Source organism: Phalacrocorax carbo, chromosome 7, assembly GCF_963921805.1.
Source record: "Phalacrocorax carbo chromosome 7, bPhaCar2.1, whole genome shotgun sequence".
Classification (NCBI taxonomy): Eukaryota; Metazoa; Chordata; class Aves; order Suliformes; family Phalacrocoracidae; genus Phalacrocorax; species Phalacrocorax carbo.
The window spans coordinates 1,658,754-1,672,021 of record NC_087519.1 but is presented as its reverse complement, the minus strand read 5'-3'; the positions used below and the strand labels follow the sequence as shown (position 1 = coordinate 1,672,021).

Here is a 13,268-nt window from a genome sequence, read left to right as displayed (position 1 = left end):
GGTGGTCATGCAATCCATCAGCCAGTTTGGGACAGAGAGGATCAGCTGGCTGGGCCAGCTCTAACATCAGCAGTGACCCCACGTAGCAGCCTAGTGTCCCCCAGATGCCTCCGATGACCGCGGTACTCGAGGGGCTCGGTGTCACCCATCTGCGGGGACTGCGGCACCCATTGCTCCTGCCGTGGAGGTCTCCAGGCCAAGCCTCCGCCCATCTGTGTTTTGGTTTCCACCACAAACCTCTTTATTGATATTGCAAATTGAACGAAATAGCTAGCAGATTTTTAAAATTAATAATGTATTTGTTTCTGTCATCAAGACTGCACTGTTTAATGAAATCTAATTCAGCAGAACATAATTACTCAATGGAAAAAATAAAATCATCTCTTAAATAATCAAATCTACACTGATAAAGCTAAACCCAGTCCTGCTTCCAAACCCACCAGCCAAAACAGCGGTTGGGCTCGTGCTTACAGAGCTCTCCTTGCCCACGGGCTGGGGCCTGAGCACGGAGCTGCTGCTCCAGGTCGGCTCAGCGTATGCCCTGCTCGCCCCTTGCGGTGGAATTCAGCTCAGGAACAGTCCGGTTTCCAGCTGAATTCACAATATTAATTAGCGAGCCTTTGTTTCAGACTAGAACTTGTTACGCGTTATCTTCTGTGGCAGCAGCTTCTATAAAAGACTTTCTCCGCTTTCCTCCCCTTTTACTTTTAATCTCACGTTCAGGCTTTTCAAATCAAAACAAAAGGGTGTCTCATCTAACGAGGATGCCACTAGTGTTTAGGAAGCATTATTTTTATTGTGTGGTACGGAAAAAAAGTACGAATTCCTTGGAGGCCCGATACTTAAAGCTGGAGGAACAGACTGCTTTTAAATATGCTTATAAGGAAATATAGGAGTTGTAATGAGCAGGCAACTGAATTAAGTGACTGGCAAGCCAATTAGCTGGCTTTAAAACATTGTATTCATTAGAATGAAAATAAAGGCAAAGTTTTTAAGGGTAACTGCATCTTTTAAATATCAGTATTCTTGATCCATGCTTGTCTCATAAATATACATTATTACATAATCCTTTAAAAAAACATACGCCCATTAGTAGGAGCAGAAAAAGTCCTCTAAGTGTTTGAATTTATGGCATGAAATGAAATAAAAAAGTAACAAAAGCAAAGAGGTTTGACTTAAAAATCTCAGCCTGGCACTTAGCTGTCCCCTGGCGTGTCCAGGCACCGTGGCGTGCCCGGTGCGGGGTGGAATGGCCTCGGGAGGCGAGGTCCTGCGGGGCCGGTGGTGGCAGGGACGGATCCGGCACCACTCCAGGAGCCCGCGCCAAGCCGTGCTGGATGGAGCCAGCGGCGCCCGGGACACGGATCGGCACCGGTATTGCAGGTGAGGGACGGCTGGGCTTCGGCTCCTGCCGCGGCACCGGGCGCATCGGCTCTTGCTGCAGCCACCGCGCAGCTGTGGCCACCCCACAGCAGTCGGGGACCCCCCGTGCTGCCCCTGGCCGCCTTCCACCCCAGCGGCAAGGCAGGCGGCCTCTGCTAGCATCCTCGCTCACAACTTCTTGGGCTCAGACTCTTCAAGCCCAGCTTTGACCCAGACTAACAGTTTAGTCCTGAGCCTGAATATTTGGTTAGCGTGCCATTAGCAGCCGGCGCGTGCCGGGGTGATGGGTCACCTACATCCAGCGCCGGCGTCGGGGCTGCTCGGGGGGTGATGGCTCACCATGGCTTTGCACTCCCGTGGCCATTGCTGTCCCCTCCCCGGGACGAGGGGGCAGCAGGCTGGGATGGATGGAGTATTTTCACCTCTGAGAAGGTTTTGACCTTGCAGAGCCGTTCAGGACACCTTCTCCAGCCTGTAAAGTTTTCTCAAGAGCGCACCTGAGGGTATTCTTACATTAAAAATGCAAGTAGCCATAGCTGAGCCTTTCCTGGTGGGCGCGTGGGAGGGCGGGGGGTGCTGTGCCCAGACCCCGACCTGCGCGGCCGGGATGCCTTGCACCCGCAGCGAGCAGGAGCAGGAGCAAAGCCCCCGCTGCACCCAAAGCAGCGGCTGCTGTCGCACGTGTCCCTGTGCCGCAGTTTACGGCAAATCAGGGACAGCAGTTTACCGTAAATTTGGGTCAAAGTCATGGCTTTTATCTTGCCCAACCCACCGTGGGGCCAGCTGCGGTGTTCCTGCTCTGCGATCCCATGTCTGTCTGTCTTGTGCTCCCCTGGAGGCTCGACCTTGCGCCTCAACAGCTGCTTTTCCCCCCTAATATGTACAGAGAGGCCGTCTTGGGAGAAAAGGACACGGATACGTCCCAGCACTTACTGTCCGTTGCGAACCCCGGTATCCCGGGGAAATACTTGATAAATGCCGGGGAACACCGCTGCTTGAAAACCCGGCCGTGGGGCGGGAGAGGGGAACGTGGGTTTGTTTAAGCCGGCGGAGCTACAGGGCAGCCGCTGCGGGGTCCCCTCCGTCTGATTTATTGGCTGGGGGGGGGGCGGGGGGGCAGGAAAACCGCCCGCATGGCTCTGGGCAAGCGTGGCTCCGCGGCCTCCTGCTCGCGCAGACGATTTCCTGATTTTATAACCCGACGGAGCGCGCGTGATAAATTACCTAGAGTGGGAAAGTTTGAAGCAGTCTTCGTTTTGCAGTTGTGCCCAAGTTTGCCACGTCTGGCACGGCAGCAAGATGAAGGTGGTCCCTGGCCCCCTCTAAAGCATCCCCGTGCGACAATTAGGATGAGCGGGAACTAATCAGATGTTGCTTTATCATTATTTTTTTCTTAACAAGAGAACACATAAAGGGGGTTGCATTCCTGGCAAGAGAGCGCAGGTTCTGTGTGCGAGGATGATGGCGGGTCCCTCCGGTGAAGCGGAGCGGCTGCTTTTGAAGGGAAATATTTTTCGGGAAGGATTTCACGTCGCCTCGCAGCCAGAGGAGCCAATACTGCATCAATCAGCGATGCTAAAAAAGAAAGTGTTGAGAAGGTGAATAAAGGCGGAAAGATAAATTTAGCTTCTCTTTTCCCCCCTCGAGGTGATAAGTGCTACCTGCGCTCCAAGCTTTGCTGGAACATCGCACTTTAAGACTAAACTAATAGAAGTTGCTAGCATGTGCCATTTGGAGCTTACACTGTAAAAACCTAACTTAGTTGTCCCCTGTGGCTTTATTTATGGCTCTGGGAGAATTAGCCTGTCAAACGAGGAGCGTCGCTGGGAGAAAGCAATCCGCGGTTAGAGCCTTACCTGGGAAATGCTGAAACCGCTCTTGTATTCCTCTGCGCCGTTAGCGATGGGAGAGGTGTTCTTCCCCCAAAAACCCCTCTGATTTTGGGGTGATGCCAGCATCCGTCGGCTCCTGGTGCGGCGCTGGGAGCTGGCTTTCATGTCAAAAATATATGTGGCTGGATAATGCCGTGAACGTCTTTAATCCCCCGTCCCGCTGCTGGTGAACCTCGCAGTGTTTAGTCCCTGTATTGCTAAGGCCTGGCCTCCGCGGCTGCTTCTGCTGCACCAGCAGGTTGCTTCCCTCCTGCTCTCTCTTTACTTACCTGCAAAATCAAGGTTTAAAGACTTATTTAGTTGCCAGCCAAGATGAGACACGAGTTAATCAATGTATGCATGATATTTTGAGAACATAAAGTGCTCGCATTAATAAATTATTGTCCTATCCTAAGCGAAGCGCTGTAGGTTCAACCCGACAAGGCGGCACAACGCCGACTAAGTGCAGCGTGACGTGGAACCAGCAGCGTGTTCATGCTGCTTATTTTCACTCATTATTCCAGCAATAAGTTGTTGTTATATGATAAAACAGGGTAATTACCAGCTGCCTTTTGGAAGGCAGCTATAAGCAACAATTGCAGACCATATAGTGGATTGAATTAATTTTCTGCCATTTTGCTTTCTTTTCCCATCTCTCTCAGGGTAAATAGGTTCCTGCCGTTCCTGCCACTTTCTATTCATTCCGGGCTTTGTTAAGAAAATGAAGCTTCAGAATTGAGCATCTCATCTGTTCCGTGACTTGCAGATGCTGTGTGTGCGGATGGAAGCGCGCCTTCCCCGGGCACAAAGACGTCAGGCTGCGGCTGACACCAGCTTCGGCACCTGGATAATTTTTTTTTCCTCTTCTTTCTGTCCTTTTGGTGTCTCCAAAAGTGAGGGCTTCTGGTGAGATCCTGGCGGTCGGGCTGGACCAGGGCAGGAGCAGAGGAGAGCGTGGGGCAGCAGCTCCGTCCACGGCACCGGGCACGGGCATCTGGGACCGCTCTTGCATCAAATTCACCAGGAATTAGCCATGCAAACTCTGCTAGCAAAACACATGCACAACTGACTGGCTAACCTGCATGCCCAGTTACCAAAATCACATAGGTAAATGGGGTGGCTGTGTGGAAAAGCTTACCACGATTCACCACTTGCAGGCAATAACCTGGTTTCGGCACGTGCGTCGGCTGCAGCGCCGTGCGCGCCTGGGTTTTGCAGCAGGGCGGCTCCTGCTCCGGCAGCTCTGGCCGCCCAGGAGGGCACCAGACGGATGAGCGTGGCCGTCCGTCTGTCTCAGGAATGGCCAGCGAGGCCAGCAACCTTCCCAGGTCCTGCCGGCAATGCTGCCCTTGGCTTTCTCCCGCGGCACAAGGGACATCGGGGCAGGACGGGAGCAGCAACTGTCTCGCCAGCCGGCGGGGTACGGACAGACGGAGCTGAGCCAAGGGGGGTGTTTGCACGTGGCAGCAGCGCTGGAAGTGGCCTGAACTTTCTGGAGGCTTTAATGCTCCAAGTAAGCATTTAAATAATCTTACCTCTATTTCTGTTGCTATATGGCTGCTCCAGAAATGGCCAGAGAGACTTAAAATTGCTCCAGATTAGGAAAAGTTAGAGCATCACCCAGTGCAGCACACATTCTTTTTCTATCTTAGTTATACACTAAACCGATGGAAATTGGATTTATAACAGAAATGCTAGGACAACCTTTGTCCCTGTGTTGCTCCCGGCTGCTGCCGCCGTGCATCTCTCCCACCCTCCCTCCTTCCCTCCTCGCTCTCATCTCCCCCAGCAGCAACGGGTGCTGCACTTTACCTGGCACCTCCCCTATGGTGAGTGTGTTTAAAACCCCAGCAGCCCTCTACTAAAACACACCCTGCCCTGGCAGGTGCCCCAGGCTCCCTGACCCGCCTGTGGGGGGTTCCCAGCTCGCTCTCACTCCAAATCGTGGAAAACTCCCTTCTTTTCCTCTCTGCTGCCCTGCCTGTGAGGTCCTTCCTCGGCCCCTGAAGGACGGCTCCCAGCGCCCGCATCCTTAGACGTCAGCCGAAGCCGAACTCCCCCGATACGATGGGACGTGCCAGGAGCAAGGAAGACCATGCGTGTGTTGTGAGTCCCTGTAGACTTTTCCCATGGCTGGAGCTGGAGTTTGGTGGCTTCTCATTTTTCCTTTTGCCCATTTGTGGCGTCTGTGCCCTGCTGAGCTCGTTTCCAAAGGCAGTGACACATCCCGAACCTCTCTCAGCCGTTTCCTGCTGACAAAACTCTTCTGCTTGCTGTAGGGATTTGCTGGGCCCGTTGGGCAGGAGGGGTCCCCACGGCGGGGCTCTGAGGAACGTGCGCTCCCAGCCATAGCTCCGCGCTTCTCCTGGCTGCCAGCTTTGCAAAACTCTCACCTGTTTTGAGCAGTTTGCCTCAAAACTTTTAGCGTCTTTGGCTTGAAACTCCCAGAAAGTGATTTCCTGAGAGGGATAAAACTTGAACGGTTTAGATCCCAGGTGATGAGAGCTCTTCTCCAGGCCTCAGGGCTCCCGATGCAGAGTTCGCTCTGCCCGTGGCCGCGGGAGCATCGGCACAGGGCCTGGCCTGGATAGCCCAGCAAGGGGTTTAGCACATGCCAAAATACCTTACCGATGCTTTAACAGCAAATCACCGTGTTCTTAGCTCCTGCTGCTGAAGGAGATAGTGGGGAAAATGCATTATCGGGTTTCCTTCCAGCGACATTGTCCTTTATGGTTGGTTTCATAAGCTGGTGTGACTGGAGCAGCCCAGTGCGTTGCTGAGTGCCACCTAAGTAGGGCCTGGCATTAAAGAATAATGTTAATTTTTCTTAAGAGTTGGCAAAGCTAATGGCTTTTTTTGATTACACTGCACGCTTTGTTCTTCTGCTTGGCCAGCAAAGAACAGACACTTCTCGAGCGAATGTGCAGCTTCGATGGGGGGAGGGAAGGGGCAGGGGTGCCCTCGCCCATCGCTCAGCGGCAGCTACGGCAGCACGGCGTTTTCACACGACAAGGATGCATCACCCCTGCTCAAACAGTGCCATAAGTCTCACTTGCACGGCGTCTTTGTCAAACTGGGCCTATCTTGGTCAAACTGGGCCTATCTTTGTCAAACTGGGCCTATCGTGCTTTTTCCCTGGAGTCACTGAAAGCCTCCTGGTGACCCCAGGGAGCTGGATGTGACCCCTGGCAGTGCACGACGAGGAGCAGAGCTCCTGGGCACAGGGGGAGGGCAGAGCCCTGAGCACAGAAACCCACCCAAAACATGAGGGTTTGGCACGCCACGAGCTCCGCCAGCTCTTCCTGGGTTTTGTGCGACTGGAAACGTACGCTACGTGGGTTTAATAATTAATCGGGCTTTATTTAAGTCCATCGCTACACTGTACTGCAGTAATGATTCATCAGGTACGTTCTTATAATGTGTACACTGTAATTTTTGTTAGAAGGTACTTCTAAAACAAAAAGCTGGTTGTTACCTGTTTGTATGCAAACCCCTCATTAGTTACTATGTATTGTGGGTCAATACACAGGCATAAAACAATCCCTTTTCTTTTCATGCAATGATTAACCCATCTATCAGCAGCGTCTGTTTAATATCTCTCACTATAAACAGTCGTTATTTGCAAGTATAGCCAGATGGGCAGATAATTTAAAACATAACTTAGAATCTATTTTAGCTTTTAGAGGCCTAACTTAAATAAATAAATAAATAAATAAAAATCACAGAAATGCCCATGCAATCACACGCCCAATTTGTGTGCGTAATTACCTTGATTACATGTGTGCTTGTGGTAATTGTCACCACAGATGGTATTTGGATGCATGAATGGTCACTTGCGCATGCAAAACCGCTCCACGTACCGCACCGGGGTAATTGCACATGCAAATTGGATGCGTGTCTGGCGCAGCCCGCGCTGCAGAGTGCGGCATGCAGCGCCCGAGCCGGGGCCGCCGCCGCGCCCAGCCCGCGCCGAGCCCGCGCCGGCTGTTTCAGGCACTTCGGTAAATACCCTGGGGAGTTGGAAGGAGGCTGCGGGGGTGTCCGTAAGGCAGCGCGACCTGGCTGCGTGTCCCGGCTGGGGAATGCAACGGGCAGCCGGGAGCAAGCGGGTGCCTTTTGTGCCCTCGCTGGTGCTGATGGGGGATCACCCCGTCTGCCCTTTTCCACATGACAAATCCACCTTCGAATGCCTTTTTCAAGGCAGTTTCCTCTGCAGAGCGTGCAGGACGGCTGCTGAGAGCCAGGGCTCCGTGTGCCCCACGAGAAGGTGGAGCCTGTCTTGCTCTGGAGAGTGCTGCTGGCCTGGGGGGGCGTGCAAAAGGCCTCTGAGAGGTGGGGTTGCCCATGGCTGTTGCACCCCATTAGTGCATCCCTGGGCCACCCCATTAATGCATCCCTGAGCCACCCCATTAATGCATCCCTGGGCCACCCCATTAATGCACCCCTGGGCCACCCCATTAGTGCATCCCTGAGCCACCCCATTAATGCATCCCTGGGCCACCCCATTAATGCACCCCTGAGCCACCCCATTATGCATCCCTGGGCCACCCCATTGATGCATCCCTGGGCCACCCCATTATGCATCCCTGGGCCACCCCATTGATGCATCCCTGGGCCACCCCATTAGTGCATCCCTGGGCCACCCCATTAGTGCATCCCTGGGCCACCCCATTGATGCATCCCTGAGCCACCCCGTCAGCACATCCACGTGCCACCCCGTTAACGCCTGGGCCACCCCGTTAACGCATCCCGGGGCCAGCAGCTCCCAGGGCCGTGGCTCCTGCTCGCCGCAAGCCCCCGGCCTCAGCTTAGAAGAATTAAACACGCCTGATGCTGTACTTACCAGGGGAGGAGAGAGAGACTTAGGAGGCAGTCTATCTAAAAGTTATTATTAATTTTTATTGCTGCATGGATTTAGAGATTTGGAAGAAGATAAATTCCAAACAGACATCCATTACCGAACCGACAGTGTAGCTTAAAGATAACATTTACATTCTGACGGTGTTTATATATATCTGATCCCACTCAATCTGCTCCCTGTTCAAACTTTTTGCCACCTTCAGAAGGATCAATACCTACATCAAAGGTTATATGAAGGTGGCCAGATTCTTTTAAGCTGTTTGCATAGCCCTCGGTTTACTGTGCTAACACAGGCTGGTACTTCTTCCAATAACTCTGTTTGCCTTGTATTAGGGCTGTTTGCTGAAACACCTAGCAGAATCCAATAGAGGACAGACTTTCTAAACATTTGGTCACATCTGTCAATCAATAACACCAATCGGTTTCCTGATACAAACAGCAAACTCTGCCAAATCTAATATTTGCCCAAACTTTTACTGACTCTTGCTGGTTTTAAACAGTAAAAGGCAACTGAGCAGACGTTAGTGCAGAAAGGTTCTCACTAATATTTAACTCTGGGCAAACAGAGAATAATTCCAGCAATGAAAGCAGCAAAAACAAACAGTGTAATTATTGTCCCCTTTTTATTTGAGATAATTTGCTTAAATGTACAGCTATTATCTGTTAATATGGTGAAGGATAATTAGAAGGGACCAAATTGGGGTTTGGCTGAGACTCACACACAGGCACAGAGCGGTGCAGAGTTCAACTCTTGAACCTTGCCCCTTGGGCTGAGAGCGTGTTTGTGCAGGTGATCTTGGAGCAAACAGAGCGATGTTATCGGGGTGGAAAACACCTGACTCGAAAACAACACCGGGGGAAAAAAAAAAAGAAGAGAAGAAAAAAGTACTGGGAGGACTCCAGGCAAATCTGAATTCCTGCTTAAAAACAGAAAAGAACAGTAGAGGCCAAATGTTTTTCTGGAGCGACTGCCAGGCTGGGATGGCCAGCCAAAAACTGGGCCAAGGCTCTTCCATAAAACCAGGAGATGCTTTTCATCCGCTGCCGAAAGAAATCGGAGCCGGGCCAGCGTCGATGCCCCGGAGGTGAGCGGGGCCGTGGGCCAGAGGCCGGATCCAGCCCGCGGTGGGGAGCCGGGGACCAAGTGGGGACCGTGCCGTGCTGTGCCCGGGGATGGAGGCACCTTCATGCCGGTCCCCAGTTCCCGGTAAGGTGTCCCCAAAAAGTGACGCCACCCCTGCGACCCGGGCGGCTCCTCTCGCTGGTGCAGGTTGGGAGGGGGAGTGTAACGGCGCGGTTCACCTTTAATTCCTTGTGTTGTGGAAGGAGAATAAGTGGGACGGGTAATGATCGACACGGTTTTCCTTTTGGATAACCAAATCTATCCTTGTGCTAAGTGACAATTATTCTAAAAGCTTCTCTTTGCAGGTAAGGCGCTCCAGCTCTGCTGCCTCAAAGCGTTGTTTTCCCTGGAAAAGGAACTTAATTGGGCTCTGATCGAGAGCAGAAAATGCCTAAAAGATGCAGAGAACAATATTTTATCCAGCTAACAGCCTTTTCATTTTGAATGCACAGAGTAACAATACGTGCGACGTGTAGTCACATCTCTAACGCTTTGTTTATTGCACCGCGCTGCTAAATGTTAGATTAGGGTAGTTAGAGAACACTTTTTTTGCAGGAGAAAACACCCGAAGCAGAAAGGAGGCTTGCTGCCCGGCGTGGCGGGGAAATCACGACGCTCCCCGATGTGTGCAGCCGGGTGCGAGCGGCGCTGGCAGCCCTCGTGCCCGCTCGGGTCGAGCAAGGCAGCGCCTCCGCCCCAGTTTGGGTCCAGGAGCAGCTCCCAGCGCTCCTGCCGCCGGCCCCTGTGGCTGCTCCCTCAACTCCCGCTCGGCTTCTGGCTAAGCCAGCTCACGCTAAGGCCTGGCGTACGCTGGGCGCAGCGCCACGAGGTCAAGGCGAGAGCGTCACGTAGGCAGGGCAAGCGGCCAGAAAGAGCCGAAGGGCCGCGATGCACCATGGTCACCTGCAGATTCCTGCCTGCGGCAGCCAGCATCGTTTGCCGGGAGGTTTTGTCAGAATCTGGTAACTTAGAAAAGGTATAGACCAAACCTGCAAGCTGGAAGGTATAAAATATCACCCAAAAAGCTTTTGAAGCGGATCCAGCGGCAGCGGGGCCGCTGAGGCTTTTGTGCTGCCTGGTGTGATAGAGGGGCCGCCCGCATTGCGGTGGAGGAGGGAAGGTGAGGGAACTAATTCTTTTCTTTTTTTGCTCATAGGCACACAGGATTAAGAGTTACCTGTTATAAATTATGAAACCTTATGGCCTGAATGGTGAATAAGTGAATTAAAGTGATAGACTAGCATGGGCAAAAGGGGACTGCGCCCGTGTTGTTATATTTCTTAATGAGCTCCTGAAAAGAGGTTTAAATCACAGAGAATGTTATCCTGTAAAACCGAGAGATCCAAAGGGCAGCGACAGTCCTGTGGCAGGGTGAGCCCCCTCGCTGCCTTTCAGCAGAGGCGCAAGGGTGCAAACGCCGCGTCCCGGCTCCCTGCGGTTGCAGCGCCTTTGGTGAGCGCGTGTTGAACTAGCCTCGGGGCGTTGGCCTTTCTGACCTCGTCCCCTTCCCCCTGCACCCCCTGCGTGGCTAGAAGCTGAGCTCTCGGCCCCACGTGAACCGGACCCCAGCCGCCCGCCTTCCTCGGGAACCCTGAGCATCCCCGCCTCCGAAACAGCCCTTTGCGCCGGCGGGCGTTACGCTGCGCTCAGACGTACGTGTGCCGTGTGTGGCAGGAGGGCACGTATAGGGATTCAAAATTCATAAAGTTTCGAGGAGGCAAAGCTCTGGAGAAGCCCCAGCTGGCGTGGGGGCTGCCGGCACGGCGTGCGGCAGCAGATGGCAGTGGCACCATGTGGCCGCCTGCCCGGACAGGCCCTGGCAGCTGATTAACATATTAAGTGCTCAGAGGGTTGCAAGATCTGGGGCTTTGGGGACCTGAAATGTACTCTCTCCTTTTTGTTTAATGTCAGGTGGAAGGAGTTGCATGTAACAGTGTACCTCCTTGAGGTTCAGCCCAAGCCACGCAGCCGAGAGATGGGAATCGCTTTGACGGTGCTGAGCCCACCCTGCTGCTCCCGCTGCCAGGGTTTGCCTCCATCAGGGTATCTGGGCCGGCTCCAACACCATGTGCAGTGGATGGAGGGATGCTTGGGCTGGGCTTCAGCTGCTTTGGAAGCCAAGGTGATGCCCTGTGCCCCCACGCTGCGGGTCCTGGTTGGCATCGGCATCCCAAGGAGGAGCGAGAAGCAGCACCAGAGGATGTGGCACGTGTTGATGGTCCTGCAGGGTGCCTTGAAACACAGGTCAGATGTTCCTTCAGGTGGGCCTGGAAGAAATATTTGCCTGGGACCCCTGACCTGACCCCCAGACATGCTAATGAGAACTGGGTTATAGTTTATATCGATACTTCTCTAATTTGCAGGTTAAAAATTGGACCTGATTTTCCTTCTCAGTTTACTGCTGCGATATTTTCCTAGAGACCAAGATGAATCAGAGCATTGCATCTCATTTCGTACCGTCTAGAATATATTTCCTGAAGAATGTCAAGAGTGGTTTACTATTGAGCAATTAACCTGGATGCTCTGGGTTAGGAGCTGCTGAGCATCCATCGATCATGAGAAAATGCAGCAGGCGGGAGCGGGGAGGACGCCGGGCACCTGTGAGAGCAAAGCAGGTTTCCTTCTTTGCCTGCGTGGGTGGAGCGGAGGCCTCGGGCAGAAAGCCACCCATCGATTCCTTCCCCAAGCTTTGCAATTTGGCCGGGTCACAGCTTGCACAAGAGGACGAGGGGTGACTCCGCTCACCTTGAGAGCGGCTGGAAGACGCCGTGGGAGCTGCAGCCCTCCTGCCATCCTGCCCCGGCGGGAATAGCTTTGCTCCGGCTCCGCGTCCAGGTTGCTTTCACCAGGTGAGGCGCATCGGCGCTGCCCAAACGTGCTCTTTCGGGGGGTTGCACAGCGGAGCGACTGCTTGCACTGAGGTTAGGACCAGAAAAGAGAGGTACGTTGCCTAGTGTGACCTCCGCCGCAGCGGGAAGGGGATGCGGAGGAGGAGGAGGAGGAGGAGCGGCTCCTGGAGTGATGGCCCCTTATTGCCTCTGCGGGCTGTGGGGATGGGGGCGGTTTGGGGGGGGGGCAGTGCTGTAAATGCCATGTGTGAAATGTGCTCCTTTGCTCTTTAATCTTTGAAATTATATCTCAGAGATGCCCAGAGATGATAGAAAAAAAAGAAGGCAATCTGAATCTTCATTAAAATGTACTTTTCTGATTTAATATACATGTATGAAAATCTTCAAAAATGTACAGTTTAGAAGAAATATTGGCTATGGGGGTGAGAGCTCCCACCAGGTGGGATGCTGCTTCCAACCCATGAGCGCTTTTGCTGCTTCAGAGCTCTTCTCCATCCCACATCCAAACTAGTTCCCTAAGAAATGTCTGTGAAGCCAGCATCAAATATTTTTGTCTTCTTCTGGAGACAGCTGGTCAAAAATTTTAATTTCTACTTCGACTTTTAAATATGTTGAAACTTTATTTCTGTCTGCCTGGAAAACCCACACGGGCTCTTGCAATGGTGCCTGCTGGGGTCAGAGCACACGGAGTCGCTGCTGCTTGGCGTTACCTGCCCAAGCACGGCCCGTGTGGGGTGACCCGGCGCGGGCAACCAAGATGCTCTTTCTCTCCCAGGGACACAGATATGGGGACGTAGGTGCCACCACCGCCGTCTCGCTGGCCAGAGCCTCACCGCAGGAGAGGCTGGGTTATCGTTATACAGCATCTCTCAAAGGTTTCTGTGGATTAAGGAGATCAGAGTCCCAGACTGGCGGGGGTTGGAAGGGACCCCTGGAGCTCACCCCGTCCCACCCCTGCTGGAGCAGGCACCCCCAGAGCAGGGGCACAGGGCCGCGTCCAGGTGGGGGGTGAATGTCTCCAGGGAAGGGACCCCACAGCCTCTCTGGGCAGCCTGTGCCCCTGCTCTGGCACCCGCACAGGGAAGGGGTTTGTCCTCATGTTCAGGGGGAGCTTCCCGTGTTCCAGCTTGTGCCCGTGGCCCCTTGGCCTGGCGTTGGGCACCGCTGAAAAGAGCCCGGCCC

The 13,268-nt window shown here is 53.4% G+C and overlaps 1 long non-coding RNA gene across 1 annotated transcript; it reads left to right on the top strand.

Moving 5' to 3' along the window:
* Nucleotides 1–8,729: 8,729 nt before the first annotated feature.
* LOC135314173 (uncharacterized) lies at nucleotides 8,730–12,283 on the top strand. The gene is made up of 3 exons (XR_010373626.1): nucleotides 8,730–9,199; nucleotides 11,149–11,481; nucleotides 11,601–12,283. It is a non-coding gene; the product is annotated as an uncharacterized LOC135314173 (long non-coding RNA).
* The last annotated feature ends 985 nt before the right edge of the window (nucleotides 12,284–13,268 follow it).